The following is a 21950-nucleotide window of genomic DNA, read 5'->3' as shown; positions in this document are numbered from 1 at the left end:
CTTGCAGCACAGCTGGTTTTGGTGTCCTAAATACCGTTTCATTTTTCTTCATAATACTTCCCATTTTGATAAATATGGTTTGTATCAACATTTCACTGGAGTCTGCTGTTTTGCATGAGAGGGCTGAGAGTATGAAAATCAGCTACATTTCTGAATGCACTGCGCTCTCCTGATATCCCGCGTCTTCTTCCTTCCCCTTTACTCAACCTCTTTCTGAAGTTCTTCCATAGTTCAAAAAAAAAAAAAAAATAAGGTGATGGCTTTTACTGTAAGATTTCTATCAAGATAACTCTGCTCCATGCTACACAGCTGCATTTTAAGCAGTTCATGATTGAAATCAGAAGGATACAGGATAAAAAAAAATAAATGGTAGCCTAATACAACATGCTGGACTGTGTGGTAGATTCTGTGAGCAAGGGGAGAGAAGCAACGCCACTAGACTTGTTTAAGTACAATGAGTTTTGTATAGACTCTCAAACATTTTATAACCATAAGAGTATTCAGTCCAAACCCTTGGTTTCAATTGAGGAAGCAGATTCAAAACCAGCAACATAATACAACGGGGTTTTTTGCCCTTTTGTGTGAGCACTGTCTTCAGCTTCTGAGCTAAGTAAATCTGGACCTCACGGTCATGATTGATGCAGAAATCCCCACTCTTGCTACGAGCAGGCGGGCAGGTACTTCCCAGTCCCTCCTGGCTCTAGCATCCCTCCTCAGCGGAGTTTCCCACCACAGAGGGGGTCTCCACATCTCCTGTCTGCCCAGCAGAGCTCCCCCAGCCCCACCCCTGACTCCCCACAGATCCTCTGGCCCCACCAAATTGCTCCTGCATGACAAGCAAGAGGGGAGGAAGGTGATACATGCTGGAGTTCCTCTACATGGGAGGTTTCAGGGTGTGATCCGCTTTTATCAAGACAATCAAGCAGCCATCTGCTGAGCACCCATCTGCACTTCTGATGGCACAATCTTGCCTGCCATTTGCTAGAGATCATCTTCGCTTGATATCTGCAGCAGTAAGGGATCAGCCAGCCAATGTTGTCGGTGACTTTGTCTACAACAGTGAAGACCTGAGGTCTCATTTGCTTGAAAAGTCAAACAAAAAGTCAAGCCTGTTGCTCACAGACTTAAGGGCCAGTTGTACGGACTAGTCAAACCAAATCCACGCACTGAGGAAACCACTATCTGACAAAACGATCAAGTCTGCTGCTTTTGCAGAGCACAAAATTAAGCCCAAAGGCTCCTGTTCACAGTACTACCACCTAAAGTGTCTGTAGACATTTGCAAGTCACAGTCCATCTACAGCCTGAGCTGAAATTCCAGAGAAGATAAGGGATAAGCCTGACCAGCTTCAACAGTCAAGATCTTAAAAGGCAAATATAATGTTAACGCCACCCCATATCACTGTTTTTAAAGCATAAGTCCCTACTACAATCAGACTCCTTCATGAATCGGTTTTATTTAATCTCTGGAGAGTAAAATTACATTTATAAAAGCCTACTATAAATGTCTTAACAGTCAGCAGAGTATATTGTAAACACTATGGGCCAAAACACATTAGCTTTATGAATCAGTGCTTTTCATGACTACAATTATAATTACCTCCTTACAGGGATCCGCTCTGTAATCTAAATAATGGCTTCTTACTCTACCACACCCTGCCAAACTAAGGCAAATTCAAAGACTATTCATCTACTCAGTCAAAGACTACTCTGCCCAATTAAAGCCATCAAACATTTTCCTGAAGGTCAGTAGAAATGTCGCGCACAAGACAACTGGAAAATGCTTCACGCTAACACAGGAGCTGCACTGCTTTTTCACGGCGACCACAGTTTCCTGTGCAGTTAAACTGCTCGTACGCTCAGTGAGGGCAACTTGCTAAAGAAACAGCAGGTGCTGTGATCTTACCTCCCGGGCTCAAACGGTGGGTCCAAACTGCCGGGGCAACAGCTCGACAGCTGCAAATCCAACAGAAAACGGGAGAACTTCTTAAAAAACCCAAACTTTCTGTAGGTTGGGGAACTGCGAAGTAGTATGTCGAAACAGGTTGCTGCGTGACGGGGAAAATCTTTTTCAGCAGAGCAACAAGTCAAGCCCAAGACTGTGAGCCCAAGACTGTGAGCTCGAGACTGAGCCCAGAGAGGGAAGTGAGTGGTGACAAAACGTCATAGTGAAATAGATTTTGTCTTTATAAGGAGATTTAGCATTCTCTGGTCTCCTTCTTCACCTCATTACTCCTACAATAGGTCCACTGGCGTGTACCACTTCCTCTCAGTTTTACCCCTCCTTGGTTCCGTTCTCTCTCACTAAGCACACGCACACACACACACACACACACAGAGAATGCCTTCTCTCTTTGGCAATAAAAGCAGCCATGTTTTAAACTTGCAGAACAACAAGGTCTGCAGTCCTACACTGCACTCAACAAAAGGGTGACTGCAAAATCAGGCTGGGGCGCTTGGGGTGGTGTCTCCAGGGATGGAGGCTCCTCAGCATCTCTGGGCAACCTCTGCCTTTGCTGTGAAAACTCTTTTTCCTTGCACGTGGCTGGAATTTCCCTTGATGCAACTTGCGACCTTTTTATTCCCAGTGCACACCTCTGACAAAATGCTGACTCTGTAAGCTCCAGTTAGGTAGGGCTAGACACCAAGAAGCTCCCTCTCAGCTCTCTCCTCTCCAGGCTGAACAAGTCCCTCTCCGCCTCTTCTTGGATCTTGTGTGCTCCAGCCCATGACCATCCCGGGGGGTCTCTACAGTTTGTCAAAGCCTTTCTTGTCCAGGGGAGCCTCAAAGAGGACACAGTGCTCCCCACCCCGCCGCACAACCGACACTGATTTCGAGAACACGGTTCCCACCTACACTGAGGGTCAAGCATGAAAGTGCTTGATGGATGGCAAACATTAGCTGTCTTCCAACCCTGATGATGCAGCGTTGCAGAAGCCTTAACAGAACTGGAAGCACAACATTGAGAGATGAAATTGATTCGTCAACCCCCTGGGGATTTTAAGAAATATCCTGCCCTAACAGCAAAATTTCCACCACTTTCCACAGGCTGAAGAATCGACCTTCAGCTTCTTTAACAACTTCTGTTCTGACTTTCACTTCTGAAAACAGACAGCTAAAAAAATAACCAATCTGAATGGCTTTAATGAAAAAGCTGTCGTTCACGATTCATTAGACCAGCTGGATCATCAGCTACTTGCTGATATAGAGCGCTTCAGGAAAACCTTCTCACGAACATATCCCCATAGTTGAGATCCATCCTTGAAGCACACATACATTCGCTGTATTCAGAACTACATTGAAATGTGTTCCTGCCATTTTTGATTATCCGTTCTTTTAGAAGAATACCTCTCCTATGGTATTTCATTATTTAATAGGCTGTGCCATGGCTTCTATTCTTTGTTTTCTAGGATACTTAACACCAGCCTGGTGGTTTGCCCCAACTTTTTTCCTACAGACATTTTTAAAATCCTTAATTATTTCTGTTGCTCTCCACGACATCTCCTTGAATGCTGCAATACCTTTTCTGAGATAGGGAAGAGTGTACCAAATGGATGCATGACTTAAGTCTAACATATTACTTGCACAGGAAAACTAGGAGTGGCTGTTTCCTTATCAGAGATGTTTGCTAAGCACTCTTAACATCCTCTCTTGAGTTGTTATAGCTTATGCAGAAGGTAGGTGAGGGACTCAGATTTTCCACCCTACTGTATGATATTTTATATCCATCTCACTTAGACTCAGCTCAATACTGTGTCATCAGTACACAGCCCTGATTCATACCAGTACATACCAATAGGCACCAGCTGTGCTAAAACAGTGCTCAAGCAAGCTTAAAAATACAAGGACAGCGGGGATGAGATTTAAAGGATGATGGGTTTATAAGGCAAGTACAAACAAAAGATTTTGATATATTGGCCTGTGGACCATGAATCTGTTTCCCTTTTTCTGCCTTATTTCAAAACCTACTGGAATGTTGCTGTGTGTATCTAATAATGCTGTCTCACCAAACAGTATTAAATTTAAGTAGTCTTTACACACAAACCCAGCTGAAGTCCTGTCATGACCACATGCTATTTAAATTCTGCACTGTGCACCCTTGAAGCATCATACAAACAACAATTTTATTGGTCAACATTGAAATATATTTAACTGGTACAGTGCAATAGTTAACTCCTACATGTACCTGGTTAACTTGTACCTTTGTGATGTTCATTTGTGGTATTGCTGACAATGTACAATTATATGACAGCAATCTCTCTAATGTAATTTCTTACATGGAACAAGATACTGCAGGCAATCATTATAGCATAGACTTCCTAGAAGTTTGTTGAATCCTAACTCTTGAATATAAACAGCTTGTATTTTGCAATAAGTTAGCAACAGGCTAGCTGCTGTTATGATAGGATGTACTGTGATACTGAGTTAAATGTCCATTACTGCCGCACATTAGAAAAATAAAACACTTGACCTACAGATCCAGTCTTAGGGACAAAACGCCAATGCAGCTACGTTGAGATTTACTTGCATGAAAGGCAGATGAGTTAGAAAGGGGTGTTCCTCCAGTTACAGGCAAAGACATTAGGAAACAGCTAAGATGACTGTCTACAAATTAAATACCATCAATTAGCATGCACTGTGTCTAATCGCTCACAGCGGGAGGACTACAATTATAAACAGACCATGCCCCTGAGCCACAGATGAACAGGTATAAAACAATCCTTTCCCCTCTGTTGTCACCACTAAAACACTTCAAAAGCCTTGCCCCTTATTGTCCCCGTGCCTGAAGGACCTTTCTTTCCACGTACCTTTTGCAACGCTGACACTCTCATCCTGCTGCCCGCGCAACGCAGCCACGCTTCACTGCAGGTCAGCCAGACCGTGGCACCACGGGCTTCAAACCTTTCCACCGCTTTTCTCCTCCTCTCCCTCAGCCTCAGCTCTCCTCTGCCTCTGCGTCAGCCCTGCAGCTCGGAGCGGCAGTGCACTTTCACTCCCCCCCCCCCTCCTCGCCTGCCAGTGCCTCTCACCTTCCTCCCCTTCGCCCCTGGATGCCTTGGGGAGCCTTGGGAAGGGAGGCGACCGCCCGCTTTCTCCCATCACGAAGCTTGGGTATATCTCAGCAAGGTAAGCAGCAACCCAAAAAGCCTGCAGGAACCATTGATCCCGTTTCTGCCAATGGATGGGAATTATATTTGGAGGAATTGGGGCATCTGCCTAAGAAGAGGTACAGCAGCTTCATCTTACTTGGCAGCATGGTGTTCTGGAAGCCCAGAGGGGGTTTGCAGGGATCCCCAGATGAAGAGGGAGTTGGGGTCTGCTGTAGGTGAACAGTTTCCTTGTGGGAACTCGGGAATGGTATTCCTGCAGGGGCCTTGGCTGGCATGATCACCTCTTGGCTCTTGCATCTGTAACTGCCCACTCCTGTCTCCCAAGACCTTTGCCTTCCTGCAGGCTGCTTCTGTTTCAGGGAATGAGTTTCTCCAAAAGCCATTATCTTGCAAAATCACATTTGTATAATGTAATGCCTTCCTGGCCACTGCTGGTACAGGCACAGGTTGTGGACGTGTCCTCCATCCAACAACATACACAGAATGGGAAGGGCAGGGTGGGGAGCAGGGCGGGGGCAGCAGCACAGATCTTCCAAGCTGACAGTGGAAGCTTCCTGCAGGCCTTGCAAAGTATCTTTCTTTTAATGACAGCACAGTTTTAAATGAACCCTTGGAGGGGAGCCTCCTGGTCCATGAAAAACTAGAGCAAATCAAAATTAATGGAAAATATTTAAGTGATCTCATTTAAACAAATAATATCTTGCTCTTATATAAGTACAGAGGACCCGATCTAATTCCCACTACAGTTTAATGCAATCTGAATCACACCTTTATTCCATGTGACCCTGTTCTTGTTCCTATTAAAGCCAGTGACATTTCCTGTAGCCACTAGTGATTTAAGTACTGAAATGCCTGCCTCGTTTCTGAAAATGGACCCTAAGAACTTAAATGCTGTTGAAAGGTAAATGAGTCCTTGTGGAGCAGGATGTGCTGGCATGTGCTCAGGTGGGGGGAGGTAATTCGATCCGCTGCTGGGACTGTCTGTGTTAGCAAGGTATCCTGAAATGCCACGTGTGATCTCTGCAGGAGAGCTAATACTAAAGTCTGGGGGCTTTGCAGAATGCATGTGGAAATAATACCTTTTACACCGTATTCTTCCTGCATTACATCCGCCAGAAAAAGCCTTGAGAATGCAAAGCAATGATGGGTGATCCCACTGAAGCTGTTACAACGCGGATACTGGGGGTCTTTTGGGGGTGGAATCATGATGTTACGAAATACCCGTTGGTGCAACAAGAGCATCTCGCTCTGCCTCAATCTTTCCGTGCAGGAGGGAGTGGGGCAGACCTACCCTTGCAGGGCTTCCCCTCCAACCGGAGTCTGCCACCGTGTTCTCCCTCCCTGAGGCATGGCATCTCTGACCCCCCCGTGTGACCACCCAGGACTCGCCGACCCCCTCCGTTAGACCTCTTGTGTTGGCATTGCCAGTGGCACCCTGCACAGCTGCTGCGTGGAGCCGGGGGAGGAAGGAGAAGGGAGTGTGGAGGGTGGTGGCCCACACCTACACGCGTGAGAAAAAAATGAAGGGAAACCTCTGCCGCACAGCGGAGCTGGCAGCCTGGAGTGTGAACCAGCAACAAGGCGTTTACACTTGGGCAGGGAGGGACATCTAGGCTTGTATACTGGCACGTCTGGAGATAGAGGAATAGAGAAAGAAGTTCTCATTCTGAAAAGCGTGCTTTTGGTGGGCTCATTCTCAGAAGCGGTTGCTCTCCAAACCTCACCCTTTCCCCCTGGAGCTGGGCACAGGAATGACCAGGAGGATAACGAATGGCCTGTTAAATCTAGGCTAGGAGACTGGTTTATGATTTTATGCTTATGCAGCTTTCAGTTTCCAAACCCTTAACTCTGAAAATCTGTCTTAGAGTCTTCTAGGGAAATCTTCATTTCAGTTTCATTTTCAGTCTGTCTTATTTAGGAATCAAGATAAGCCACAAAGATCAAATAAGCTATGAGTACTGTTTCCACAAAGCAAAGCAAAAGATCATTCCTAAGCAAGGGGTACAACCTACAACCAGCCTAAAAAGATTTACACTCCCCAAAACATTTGTGCAGGGGCCTAAGACAGTGCCTGCTGGCAGAGGAGGAGGCAGGGCAACGATCACTCCCTGGTCTGGGAGCGGGTTGTTCCCTCAGCAGAAATAGCCAAACATCCCCGTGAAACAAAAAGCAGAAAGCTCAGAGGCCACGGGTGAACTTTGGGCTGTCAGGCTTGGTACCAAATTCCCAGAGTAATGTGCTTCAAAAAAATCTCCTGCACCGAAGTGACTGAGTGTGTCTGAAAATTTTCCTTATGACCTAGTCCCAGGCCCTTGCAGTAAGAGTTTACCCTTACTTAAAAGGTATGAGGAGCAAGATTAATTTCCTGCAAGCAGTCTGAACTTTGAAGGAGAGGCATTTAAGCAAGTGAAAAATGAAATAGCAGGGAAAAAAATCCCTCTAAATGAAAGCAATGATAAATAAATAACAGGAAAGTGTACACCCCACTACAAATTTAATAGGCTCCACCCAGCCATGAATTATTGAGCAGAACCATCCATTTGCTGCAATGGGGAGTACTAGTGAAATATTAATAACAGTGCATGAGCTAATCTTAGGTTTTACTTGGTTGGGGAGAAAGAAGAGGTGGGGGAAGCCTGGCCTCTGCTCACTGACCGATTGACCACCGCCCATGGCCACCCCCCGGGGCGGACTGCAGCGTGAGGAGGGCACACGTCCCTGGCTCTCCCGGCAAAGTGTCCAAAACCCCCATCTCAGAGACCGGCAGTGACTCCCCCAGCTGATAAACCCATTTCCCGAAGGACGTGGGTCTAGAAATGTCATTTGTGGAAGCTGTTGCAACAATGCTGGTTCTTGTGTTGGCTGTTTTTTTTCGCACTCCTTTGAAAAACAGAGTCTCGGTTAGACCCTGACTTGGCCCAAAATCTGTTTCCTAGGTGTTCTGGTTTTCTGTCGAAATATTTCACCTTTGTGATGTGGGGAAAAGAATGAAAATGTGACTTCGATGGCTCGGCTGGTCAAAGGATTACAGGAGTAAAAAGCATGGAGAACCAGATGGAAAAAATATTTTATTTTTAATTATAATTACTATGGCAGTTTGTTTTTGCAAAGCTGGGAGAAAAAAAAAGTAATTATTTTTGAGAATCTGGATCTGGCAAAAGCTGTCTTATAGTTAACCAGCCTTCTCATTTATCTGTTACACTTACAGCCTCAATCTCACTCAGTTTTTGGTGAGTGAACCATAGGTGCTTTGGCACAGTATTGAAATGAGCATCCCCAGGGCTCTGCCATGCACCCAGGGCGGCTGTCATGGCAAAGACAAAATAGTTCTGCTGGGAGCCCAGTCACACCATCCCACCACCAGAATTTCAAGTACCTGTCTCCTGCTGCAAATTCGTGCAATAGCAGGAAAAAAACCCCACGATTATAAATGAAATTGCTCTCCCAAACAAGTTCTCCACAGGCAGCTTTTTGCCAAGAAAAGAATAATTCAGTTTCCTTTGGATCCAGATGGAAATCTGTACTCAGACACCTGTAGGACTGAAGAAAATGTATGCACGCAGGCTCATTCGCATATGTATCTTCTTGAATATTCCATCATTATGTTTTGATTATATATGATTTTAAATGTTGGAAGTTTTAACCTCCTTGGCTGTTTGCTTTGCTTTTAGCTCATTTCTCATTTTTCTCAGCTTCTTTAAAAGCTATATTGTATGTCTTCTCTTTTTTTTTTTTTAATCATGTTTCCCTTTATTCTCTCATTTTCCCTTTGCACATTTTCTATATTTTTTTTTCCCTTCTCCCCTATCTCTTGCCATTTCCTCACTCTTTGACTCCTACTCTAGAGTTTCTGCTTGCTTGGTCTCACATGGTGCTCTTCTGCCAGCATTCTTCATTACATTTCTAAGGGTATTCAGCTCAGAAGCTCCACTTCTTTTTTGCAGCCCCTCACCTGCATTTTTCAAGCCTGGGGGTAAATGGCCTGAAATTCTCTACAGAAACTGATGCTCAGAAATCTGTACAAGCAGTTATTAGTTCCCTGTCAGGAGGGGAAGTTTGCCTCACCCCCAGGAGGAACTTGCTGTGTTTTCACAGCACATCCAAAAAAAAACCCCTCAGTACAGAATCTGGACATCAAATGTCTGAACTAAGGGGGTTTTGTTTCCAGCCTTGACACAGCTGTGTTTGCAGAGCCAGTCCTGCTTCTGGCTCTGCGCTGGTGGGGGGGACTTGCCACCCTCCCGTGGGTGAAGGATGAAAACTAGTGCTGGGCTGACCATGTCTTGTGCTAGGTGACAGCCTTTCACTCAGAAGGAACACATCTTGCATCAACCAGGAAGACAAAAAAAAGATTAGGTGAGCATTTTTCAGTGGAGGTATTAGACTGGAAATTAAACACAGGAGGTATCTGAGGTCAGGCTTTCCGCAAAGGTCCGTAATCCAACAAACTCTTACCTGGCACATCGCTATTTTTGGAAGAGGAATGCCTACAAGGCCACCCTCTTTCCCAACAAATCTAGTCCCAGAAATGTTTTTACATAGTGATTAAGAAAATTTCTGAGTCAGAGCTTGTATTTGGGACGAATCCCTTTCATGACATTCATAAACTAACAAATATGAGGGGGAAAACCTCAGGAAGGGGGAGAACTTTCTGCCCCTCTCTGCCTGCTAGCAATCGTAAATACCAATTTTAGCTGGTCTTAGGTGAAATTCTGCTTCAGCCCAAAACCCAGTTATAATTCCTTCATGGTTTCAGTATCAGCTTTGCTTAGCTCAAATAAGTAAAACCAGGCTTCTCCTTGCAGGTTTTTTTTTTTTTTTCATCTTGCTGGTCAAACACCTTCCTGTCCTGGTGATTGGCATGGATACCTCTTGGAAGCTCAGCTGAGATAAGGCTGGAAGCTCTGCTGAGATAAGGTTGAAGGGATGTGGATATACTCTGCAAGGCAATTGAAGGGTATTCATCCAAAATCATGTTCCTATTCTAGAAGTGTATGTAGAGCAGTGGCTAGGCTTTGACAGTAACAGTGACCAAGACTGCAAGGCTTTGCACACTTGAGCAAAAGTCTGAGGCAGCCTGGACAAGTTTTAGCATACAACATATTTAACACCTGCTAAAATATGGTCAGGAAGACCCTCTATATTGGGATAGTAGTTAAGTCAGCAATCGTACAGAAGGCACATGTTCTAAAAGAGAAAACTAGACTTTAATTTTGCTTACTGCTTAAAGTGAAAGGCCTTTGAGACAACACAGAGAGATGGAAGATCCACCATTTGAAAGCAAGTACTGAGTGTGAAGTGTCACATGCCTATCAGGTGGCATGAGTTTGCTCACACAGATGCTGTTTGTGTTACTACCAGTGGGTAACATACAGGAGCTGCCTGCACTGCTAGGAAATGGGCAGAGCACATCCTCAGACAGAGGAGTTTCTCATCTCCACATCCTCACTTAGCTGCTCAATTTTCTGTGCTGCTGCAGGCAATGCACAATGAAAACTAATGAGACAAAGCAATCAGGTGTATTTTCAAATGTCAGAAGACTCAGAAGAGCCCCTAAACAACTGTTCTTGAAAAGGAGCATGAAACATTAGCTCTTGAGTGTTATCTAAAAGGCAGATAAACTTGAAACAAACATTAATTGCTCTTTTGACACAGCATTCAAGAGACACAGGGGAAACTGAAACATTAAACAATTCGGTAGCAAATGAAAACTCCACAACTGTATTGATCTTGTATGTGTGTGTGTGTTGATGGTGTCAGTAATTTAGAAACCAAGGCCTTCCACAGGGCAAAGAGACAAGCCCTGTGCTATCCAAGTGACACACACCGGTAATCCCAGCAAGTGACCTCTTTGCTCTCACAGACCATGGAAAAAGAACAAATGCTTCCAGGCAGCTGCCCGGAAATCCCCTGCATAAATATCCCAAGGAGCAATAGTTTTCAGCTGTATTCAGCCCTGCATCTCACTAAATAAGTGCACAGACCATGGCTTCCTTGCAAATAACCCCCAATTCAATAGTGAGGTCCATTTTCCCAGGCACTCACTGACCTGTAGGGAGCAAGGGCACATAACCCATCCTCTAAACTGAAACCCCAAAAGGAACAGTGTCACTAGTTCTGCTCCCAGCTGGCTTTGCTGCCCAGTGTCCATCCCTCATTGTACAGCTGAGTCGATGAGCAGGACAGTTTTGGGGATGGTCTCAAGCAGATCCATTTAGCCCCTTCTCAGATATTTATCAGCGCTTCGTGCAATGAACGGTGAACTCCATCACCTCTGAGCTCAGGTGTTCCCAAACAGTGGAGGTATAGAGACCTGAACACCTTCAGAATTAAGGAACCTCTGCAGATGATACCACTGGCCAGATCACATTGCGACCTGGAAGCAGGCGACTGGCCAGTATGGACAAACCGAGGCACGGCCAGCAGCCCCGCTGTCACTCCCCCTGGCCAGACAGCAGGAGCTGTGCCAAGGACAAGACACGGGTGTGCAGGGACCCCGGGGCTGGGATCACCCAGTGAGCTGGTGCCTGTCCCACAGCAGCAGGAGGGAAAAGGGGAAGCAGGTGGTCCGGGGACTGGAGGAGGATGGAGCCAGACCGGCTTCCCAAATAGCTGCGAGCTGTTCGCGCAAGTTTCTCTGCCCTGGTCTCTGCTGGACACCCCACACAGGTTATCCTCCCACAGAGGGTGGGTGGGCACCGGGAATATCACCCGAGCAGTAAGATTTCTTGGTGCACCATCAGTATGAGAGGATTTTCTCTGACAGCTCCAACACCCCATGGTGCTGGCACTTGCACGCTCCATAGGCGCAAGGACTGTGCCGAAGATCTGCAATATAAGTCCTCTGCAGATCTCCACAGGCAGGAGTATCTAAACATCCACCCTGGGGTCACCAGTCCTGTTCTGCTGGGCACGTTCCCACCGAAGCTGGTGGCAAAGATGTGCCTGGCAAGTGCTGCCATGGGCAATATGTACAGACGGGCCATGGAGTCCACTCCAAAATTCAGGACTAGGTACAATGAGCCACATTACTGCTCAAGGATGAAAATGGTCTCAGTCACTGTTAAGCACTGGCCAGAAACCATCCTACCCAGCACCTCAAGAATGCATAGAGGAATAGGTAATGCAGCCTGGAATTTTTCTTCCAGGATGCTCTTGGGTGCTCAGCTTTTTTTCCCTTCGCACCTTTGTGTCTTCTTTGTTCCTAGGGCTGGTTTCTATAAGAGCTCCTGGAGCCTCCAGGCACTGTGGTTCCAGGAATGAAGAAAGACAGAGGGTAAGAAAGCAAGCTTCCCCAAAGGTCCTGCATTCTCCTAGATGAGACAGCGAGGGAGGTAAGAGAAACCAGACAGACAGACATAAGGATGATTTGCTCTACCACCGTCATTCAGAGAGCTGCAAAGGGTGGGGGAGAAGAAAGCGGGAGCATCTTCAGTTTTTATTTCAATCCCCTTTGCTAGCCAGGGCTGAAGGACAGACACACAGGAGAGGTGAGATGAGACTGAGATAAAAGATTAGCACCAATCACCAAATAGCTCAAGGAAAAGAGGATTCAGTGTTAAGAGTGGCAGGAGCAGTCTGCCTGCTGGTTAAACTTGCTTTGGCTGGTTTAATGCTCCTTCAGGCATTTCTTTGCCTTTTACCACCTGGTGAGTTATGAGCTCCCCAAGAGCATCAATAAGCTTCCTACATGACAGTAACTAAATCCTTTTCTAAGCATTAGTGTGGAAACTAAGTTTTAGGTATAACAAAATATGTTCTTCAGCTCTTCACAGCATTACATATTACATGACTGAGCGGCATGAAATGAAATATCCGTTTTAGCTGTCAGAAACACTGGACAGCCAAACTATAGCAGACATAGGCTAAGATCTCACACTGAAGAAAATCCCACCAGTTTTCCTGGTCTCTCTCCCTCCTCTGCACATGAGCTGTTTCTGCAACAGGAATCAAAACTGGTGAGCAGCTCTGATGGCCTGCAGCAGTCCCCTACAAACCTATCTTCTGACTCATTTCATGGAGAAGACCCACCGTGCTCCTGTGCAGCACACTGATACTGTAAGCACATCCTCGACTCCAGGCTCTGACTTGCAAATCACCTTTAAACAAGAGGGTTTGCAGATGCATTTGCAAAGACTAGATTTAGTTCAGCCTGTTTACATTTCCTCAGTAGTTTCAGCTGCATGTTGTAATCTCTGCTTCCTCCATGGCTGAAGAGCTGTTAACTTTCATTTTAAAAATAAGTGTATTTCCACATCCCAGTGAGATTTCACTACTGTGGGCTTTTCTGCTTAAAGCTCAGGGACACTGTTGGCAGGTGCGTTTCTGGCCACGGACACATGAATGAGGCATGATGAGGACAGCTGCCATCTGAACTATGATGCTCCAGCTACTCTATGCCCAAGGGTATGTTCCAGCAATAAATGCAAGAAATGTTGATTAGTGAATGAGAGAGAAATTACTGTGGGTTTACTAAGATCCTGTGCACCAGCTGCTCTGCAGCCTCTCCCCAAAGCTTTGTGGTGTACTTTCCTTCCCAGCACACGGGTGTCTGCAGCCACAAACCCTAGCTTTTACTAAAGGCCATCTTTTCAGCAGCTCTTCCCACCTGCCCTTGCAAAATAAGTCAGAATTTAAGCAAAGGCTGTGTGCTTCTGCCCAAAATTTCTCGGACACACCACTCCATGGGTTCTGTGCACCTGGACCAACACAGGAGAGTCCTCAAATCCCACTCCAAGAAAGGCTCTGAGAGGAAGGATGAGAGGATAAATACGTGACAGCTAGATACACAGTGGTCACAGCCTAAGGGGATACCTCTCTTGCAGCTACTAGGATGTCTGATTACCACTGGTTGCACAAACCCACTTAACTAAGGGCACGTAGTCACTGAAGACAGAGTAGTGCAGAAACACCTGAGTTTGCTTAAAGAAGCTAGCTCAAATGCTAGTAGCAACTGACCCACCGCTGACTAATCTATTTTACTTCGCTTATTAAAAAAGACGGATTTTTAGTACATATATCTGTGAGAGATCTCCCACGGTTTGAAATAGTGGTTTAACCATTGGACTGTCCTTCCTCTTCTGACTTTCTGCTTGCCTATGTGGGGAATGTAATTGTGAAAGTAGATGCTGATGGAGTCTGGACATTGGGATGCAAATGAGAACTGCAAAGGTGAATGTTTGGGCATTCGAAGCTTTGCAGCAAGGGCAGCCAGCAGGGGTTATCTGAAAATCAGTGTAAAATGCCAATCCTCACCTGAGGGCTGCTTTTGAATTGGCTTGAAAAATTGTTTTCTCATCTATGTGTGTAGCATCCACACAAAAATACTGGGGCTTACCGGTATATCACATCATTAAGACTGCACTGCCTTTTTAAGTGAACACCCAAAATGAAAAGGCGGTGGGGGAAGGGAGGCATTTCTTAAAAAAAAAAAAAACACAACCAAATACTTTGATTCCTTCTGATACTAGAAATCAGATGTAAAACGCATCAGTTATCCTGTTACTTAAAGAAGATTGAAGGTGGGTCTAAAGCATCTCTAGTAAGGACATTTTCCTTCTCCGATTGACTATAAGTCCCTTTCTCATTTTCTGTGATACCTCTCATTTGGTATCTTTTTTGACCTAGCAATCTCTCTGAGGCAAACAGACAATATAAGAGCTGCATTTGCAATGTAAGAATAAAGAAACTGATTACTGCTTCATCCTGTAAAACATTTACCATCACCAAGAAGGAAAATGTGCAAAACATTATTTTATCTTTGTAGGACTTTGGAGGGTTTTCTAATTATTTGTCCCAAATCCCCTGTGCATACCAACACCTCCAGTACCACCTAAAACCCAACAACTTTGGCAAGTATCAGGCTTTTTAGTGACGTGCATATTCAAAGATGTTTCCTTTTAAAAAACAGTTATGCCTGGTGTTAGTTCTGAGAAACACACTGTCACGAGCATGGGAGACCTTCAGCGGTCAGTAACCCCACCTCATCAGGAGGGGAGTAGCACCGTATTACTTCCTCCACCTCAGTGGGCCATCTTGCACCATCTATCCATGTGATGTCTAGGTTTTTACTGGACCACTTCATGGGCAGCAGGTGCCCCTGGGCTTATCCCTTGCTGGCACCGCCGGTCTCTCTCACCGGGTACCAGGGAGCCTGTTGCCACACTCAGAGATGGCTTCTTTACGAGGGCAACCCCACCAGCCACCTTGGCAAGGCATTTGGCTTTGGGTACCTGGTGAGGAGGATGCTTTCCTCTGGTTCTTGGTCTTTTTAGCAAGGGGGGGGTGAGGCTCGTCCAAGCTAGGAGTTACTCTGCCTAGCCACACAACAGAGCCATTGGTGAGGTCCCCCCTGATGAGCAAGGTCCAAACCAGTGGGAAAGCATGTTCATGGAGAAATGGCAAGGTGGGTATTATAAAATAGAGTTGTTAGGAGAAACTAAGGTATTTTTAAAGAACGCATAAACTACTTCATTTTAATTCATAGGCAAAAGTAAATGTTCTGACATTGTTGCTCACTGCATGCCCCTGCTCACACTTCTGATGTTAATCACAGTTCTGATTAATTTTGCTTATTAAAGCCAAACTGATCAAGTCACTAAGATGCAAATTACCTCACTGTGCATGCAAAACGTAATTCAAGCTATTTCCACTTATGTTGTGTAGTCTTTGCTGATTCCTCTAGCCTCAAGTGGAACTGGGTGAACTCTTCAGATCCAGAACCCCAAGGACTTCCATGAACTTCTAGTCCGCAGGTCTTCCAGAAAGCCTGGATGCATCCTCTTCCCTGGGACCTTAAGGAGTACAGGACAGCTTTCTGGTGGTAGCTGCTCAGCACTTTCCAGAGACTGCTCTATTTTTTCCATGTCTTAAACTGGGTAATCTGAAATCTAAGTTTTATTTTGAAAACTCTGGCCTAGATACACAGGTAAAAAAACTGAGGAGCAAAGTCATGACACCTGCCTGTACATAAAGACAGCAAACATATGGGGAGAGGAAGAAGAGAAAAACAGTCTGCTAAATCTAACTAATAGGAACCAATTACATTTTCAAGAGTTTATTACCAATTTAGAAGTCTCATAAACTGAATTTCATATTTCTCTTTACAGAGTATCAGGCAAGCAAGGACTGTATACAAAACAACAGGGCATAAATGCTAGAAAAGCTTGCTAACAGCAGTACAGATGCTTTCAAATCTAAAAGTAGGGTAAAAGTTATATAGTTTGTCAAGAGATTTTGATATATGTCATAAATTATTTATTTTCTTGTAAATGCAAAGAAGCATTTGTCTGTAAGATACACTAAAATCTCATACTTTGAGTTCTTCCCATAAGCAATAGAAGAAAAATTATATTGACAACTTCCTAGAGTCAATGATTCAGAAACATGTTTATATAAAAATTAGAGAATGTTCTCATGTATCTTTACTTAATCATGAAACAAAGAAGTTGTTTCTAAAGATACTATTTTGAGGTATGTCTTCAGTGATTCAACTTGAGCCTTCTGCTTAAAAGAAGACACCGGTGTTTGCATTTTTCTTTGTTATTTAACATGATGAGCATATAAAGCTATTATGGAAAAAAAAAAAAAAAAAGCAATAACTCTGGCTTTTTTTCCAGATTCTTTTTTTCACTCAGGGGAGCACACTGGCTCCCTTTTACCAGTGCACACAATAAAATTAAACTTCTTTTGTGTTTTTTTTCTGCCCTCAGAAGGATAGGCAATTCAATCCCAACATGGCAACAAGCATTTGTAAAAAGTTAACAAAATTGCTTTCATTTCAAGGTTAGGCAACATAACAGCATGGTGACAGGAACTGTAATGAGGAAAGAAATTCCACTTTGATAAGAAATACGGCTATTTCTGCTTACAGGAATAAAAACATTTTGTAAAATACTGAGGTCCCTGAAACAAATACTTTTTACAGCGGTTTCACAGTGCTTTATCTTTGGGGAAATCAATTCCAGAATGATGCTGACCTCCTTTTCCAAGAACTTTTGGACTCGCTGATTTAAGTGTGATGTGAAAGGCGTGTGCTGACACTCTGCTGTCCCAAATACTTTGACACCAGAGTTTTAACCATGCTTTTCCATCCTGTGGTACCCAGTTTAAACAGGCCAAGAAAAAAGGACCGTGGATATGTTGGTTGGGGAGAACCTCTGGAATTCATCTACCCAAATCTCATGCTTAGTGGTTTATATTAAAATGCAATGCTACGAGGAAGGAAACTTTTCTGATGTAAAAGCATATACATGCTTACTTAACTCATACGTATGAGTGTTCCCAGCTAAAACAGTCCACTTTCTGCAGGATAAGGGCTTGCAAGAACAAAATGAAATGTGTTGACCTTCTTCTGAGATTTTCCTTAAAGAAAAAACCCTACAAAACAACTTCAGTGGCTTCCTGAAACAGTAGCAGTCAAGGGCATACATTCACAATCTATAAAGGTCTACTAGTGCTAAATATTACATCAGGAAAGGAAGAGTAAATATTGAAGGTTCAGTAGTAAAAACCAACAAAGATAAATAGATTTTAAACTAGGGAAATATGTTAAATATTGATTCAGAATAAAACCCTAAAAAAAAAAAGTATAAGAACGATCACAGTTCAAACAGATCATATATGACTAAAGAAGATTAAAAAATAAATCAGGTTTATTGAAAATGCTGATTAAGCAGACTAGCTGTCTTCCCGTAAGTGAGAAGGAAATGAATGCACTGTAAATACTAAGGGTCACCAGGTCACTAGGTAGGTTAGGAAGGAAAAGAGGAAGCCTACTGACTGCAGACATTTACACGGGGAGTATTCCCCTCCCTAACACTGAGCATCTGACTCAGGCTCCTAACCCTGCACACAGCAGGACCAGCTTCAGGGCTCCCCGAGAGCTGGATGGGTGGGGGGCTCTGCTCAGGCCCTCGCCAGAGGGTCTCTGCCCACAGGCAGCACAGGGAGAGCCTGAAAAAAAAAACAAAATACAGAGAGAAAAGAAGCAGATGTTTTCGTTGCAGAGTCCACCATCAATTTATAAATCCATCCCTCAACTCTATCTTGTAATGCTATTACCAATTTGTGAATTTTCCAGTTCCAGTATGCTCCCTATGTCGCCAATACTAAAGGTCAGTAGGAGGACTAGCAGCATGGTCCTAGCTTCTTCTTGATGAAAATCATTCCATTTTGAAAACCCACACTGTTACAATTGGTACTTATTTCATCCAGCCCTCAAAACTGAAATGTGGATTCTCTAGTAACAAGGAAGAGATTGTAATTTCTGATGAATTATGGTATTTTCATGAGAAAAACCTGCAGGTTATCTGTAAAATAAATAAATATGTCTGATTATTTAGCAATAGTACAAGTTACACATGTGCATGCAGAGGAGCAGAACACATTTATCTCCGAGTTCGTCCTCTTGATCTCCCAGCATGTGCTCCCAACACAAACCTGCCCATGGTTCCCCGCTGCTCCTTTCTCTGATTTTGCACAGATGACCGGAGGGTATGAGTTTTCTGATGACTTATTTTTTAGGAAGGGCTACCTGAAGTGCCCATTGCACGTGGGAAAATTCAGGAATTGCAGGTCGAGATGGTGGTGGGATGCGAGAGAGAAAGCATCAACGGCGAGGAAGCACTGCGTGATGTGGTGGTGTGGGAAAGGGAGTTCCATCTTGTTTTCTAACTCAGGAATAACACTTATTGCATACTCTGTTACTGGACTGCCACTGTGGCTGACCTTCTCACTCACAATTAGTAGGTCCTAACAATTGTTAAAGGAATAGAGGCGATAATTCTGGAAGCATCTGATGGAAGCACCAACCAACCAGTCACCCAACACATACCACCCAACAACCAGACACTGCTGGGGATCTGGGCCACAGTCCCTCCCACATGTCCTGTCACACCAGACACCCTCTCAGATGGTTGTGCCACCACCCAGCTGTTGGCCCCTGCCATTGCCAAGGGAAGGTTCTGGAACAGAAAATGGAAAAAGGCTCTTTCTGCACCAGGGAAAACTCACGCAAGCCTTTGAGTGAGATGGGATTCTAAGCACAGCTCTTGTAACTGTCTTCTATTCTGAAACAACAACAACAAAAAAATACTCTGGTATTCAACAAGTAGGGTTTTCAGTCAGGGGTCCATATACTACCTAGCACTGGCCCTTACAGACACCGCTGCAGAGCCAGGAGGCGGCACTGCAGGAAAGGTTTCCCTTACGGTCCCCGCAGAAGGGACCTGGAAAGGCCCAAGCACAATACCATCATCTGCGGTACCTGGGCCAAACCGACATCCCATTCCCGTGCATGCTGGTGAAACTACTAACCCTGCTGAAGTCAGGGCTGCGGTGAAGAAAAGATGAAAAATCTCAGCAAGGGTTTGTTGGATTATCCCTACTGCCAGTCACAAAATTCCACATTTGCCTCCAAGGGAAGACTGCAACCCAGTATTTCGCTGTCAACGGCATGAACACATGCAAGATGTTTCAGTAGGAGGATTCTGGTATCCTTCAGGCTTCCTTTTAGCCTTCCTCAGGGTGTCATCTTCAGTGCACGCGCCTACACCTGACCAGGGCGACTCAGGAGTGTGTCCGGGCTCCCAGGTCTGGATGCTCGCCCTGGTCACACCCTAACTCCAAACCCAAAGGCAGGCGTGAACGCCCCCATTCTGTCCCCCACAGGAAGGGGGGGGCCGGGGTTGGGAAGCGAGGTGTCCCGCCAGCCACGAGCACCGCGGTGCCACGGTGGAGACGCAACCGCCACTATTGCGCAAAGACGGTGACGCCAGGGGTCCTGCCCAAAGGAGCTTACAGCCTCACCGGGGGGGGGGGGGAGAGCTCGCGGTTTCGCGCAGCGCACACAGCAACACGCGTGTCTCTTCGTGGTGACGTTTTGCTTTGAATCTCGCACCGCTAAGCACAAAAGCCAATGATAAATCACTCGGGCACGGTATTGATTCTTGAATGACGATTGCATAAAAAAAAAAACAAAACGTAAATGCTTTGCTGTGTTACATAAATAATTTCCCTCTGGCATCTATGATGCACGTTGCAGCCATACCTTTAATTTCATCTACGCAGTATCTTTTGAGGAAAGACATCCAAATTTTTCCCTCGGCCTATTCCACTCACTTTACGCAGTGGAGTATGTGCAAAGGAAGAGCAGAAGCAGAGACAAGAGAGGGAAATTGATTGCTGCCAGCTGGTAGGGAAATGTTAACCTTGCAGGGAGGGGACAAACAGCAGAGTCATCTGCAACATGCAAACCAGCTTCTTCATATCCATAATGATGCAAAGGAAATGCCCTTCAGAAATTCTCAAAACTATTACCGCTATAAAGAAGTTGTCTTTAGCGGGACCCTGTGGACAAAAAGGAATTTAAAAAATAAATACTAAGATTAAATGTATCGGCTAAGCAGTTTTTGACACAGAAAACGATGCTGCGTGGTCAGTGTTCACGTAACACAGATGCGGACTACTCGTCAGTCCCTAAATGCAACCTAATGAGATTATTTTCATCTAACAGAGGTGCTAAAACTGCCTCCACTTTGGTATCCCACCCTTCCCCGTGCTGTCCAGACCCCCTCTCTGCCCCACTCCACATTCTTAAGTCACTCACAAGACTTTATACCCAGGCAAGACTTCCAGCACGCTCGATCAAATAGGGTCTAGCTTGAATCAGGACCGCAGTGCCGGGTCTATATCTGAAATTAATTCTGTTTCCGAGATGAATTTGAAGAGGTTTAGCTCAGCTCGACCCAGTTTGCAGCAAGAAGCACCAGATCCCCACCTGCCCCCCGGGGGGCTGCGGCGGGGGGGGGGCTGAGCGTGGAACCAAAAGCAGCCGAGCGCCGGTTCCGGCCCGGCCAGGGGTGTCCGTTCCCCGGGCACGGCTCCAGACACGCTCTCAGCGCCCCGCGTCACCCACACCCACTCACCCACTCCCCGCGAATCGCCGCCGGGACCCCCGCACCGGACCCGGGCACCGCCCGCCACTCTCCGCGCCGAGCGGCGGGGGCTCAATCTAATTTAATTTTTTTTTTTTTTTTAACCCGTGAGCGTCGCGGGTGGGTGTGTGTGTGTGTGTGAATAACAATAACAATTAAAAAAAAATATTAATTATAATGATTAGAGAGTAGTTACCAGCGAGGAGCGGCGCTGCAACAGGCGATGCCGGCGCTGCCGCAGCCCCTCCGCCCGCTCCCACCGGCGCCGCTGCCTGAGCCCCGCCCACCCCCCGGGGTGGACACGCCCACCGACACGCCCCCTCGGCCGCGCGCCGCCGCCGCCGCCGCCGTGAGGGGCCGCTCCCAACGGCCGCGGCGGGGTTTGGCGCGGGCGGGAAGGCCGCGGCTCCGTCCGAACCCTCCTCAGGGCCGTGGTGACCCTGCGCCGGGGTTTGGGGACGCCTGGCCGCCCCCGGCAAGCTCCGGCTCCCATAAGGTTGTGGCTGAGGGGGGGGCCCCCCGCCGCCGTCCCTGCGAAGGGAGGAAGGTGGATTTCTTGGGAGTCTTGGCCCGGGAGAGCGCCTCAGCACCCAGCCTGAAGGGCTGGCGAGCAGCTGGGTGCTCAGAGCAGCCTGTGAGGGACGGGCAGCAATGGAGGAATCAAAGCTGTGGCGGGTTGACCCTGGCTGGGCGCTAGGTGCCCGCCAAAGCCGCTCGATCACTCCCCTCCTCAGCTGGACAGGGGAGAGAATATAATGAAAAGGTTCGTGGGTCAAGATAAGGACAGGGAGGGATCGCTCACCAATTACTGTCATGGGCAAAACAGACTCAACTTGGGATAATTCATTTATTATCAGTCAAATCAGAGTAGGATGATGAGAAGTGAAAACATATTAAAAACACC

The 21950-nt window shown here is 45.9% G+C and overlaps 1 protein-coding gene across 2 annotated transcripts in view; it reads right to left on the bottom strand.

Annotated features, from left to right (window-relative positions):
• The window catches only part of LCP1 (lymphocyte cytosolic protein 1), a 52803-nt gene extending 31524 nt beyond the window's left edge, over nt 1-21279 (bottom strand). The window contains exon 1 of one of the 2 annotated variants that reach the window (XM_042806019.1): nt 21243-21279. The gene's annotated coding sequence lies outside the window, so the exon portion shown is untranslated. Of the gene's footprint in view, nt 1-1905; nt 2139-21242 lie in introns of those variants that run through there. The other variant, XM_042806018.1, reaches the window with a different exon arrangement.
• Nucleotides 21280-21950: the final 671 nt, after the last annotated feature.

Source organism: Tyto alba, unplaced genomic scaffold, assembly GCF_018691265.1.
Source record: "Tyto alba isolate M040663 unplaced genomic scaffold, T.alba_DEE_v4.0 Super-Scaffold_45, whole genome shotgun sequence".
NCBI lineage: Eukaryota > Metazoa > Chordata > Aves > Strigiformes > Tytonidae > Tyto > Tyto alba.
The sequence above is the reverse complement of the archived record's forward strand: the minus strand, read 5'-3'. Positions and strand labels throughout refer to the sequence as shown.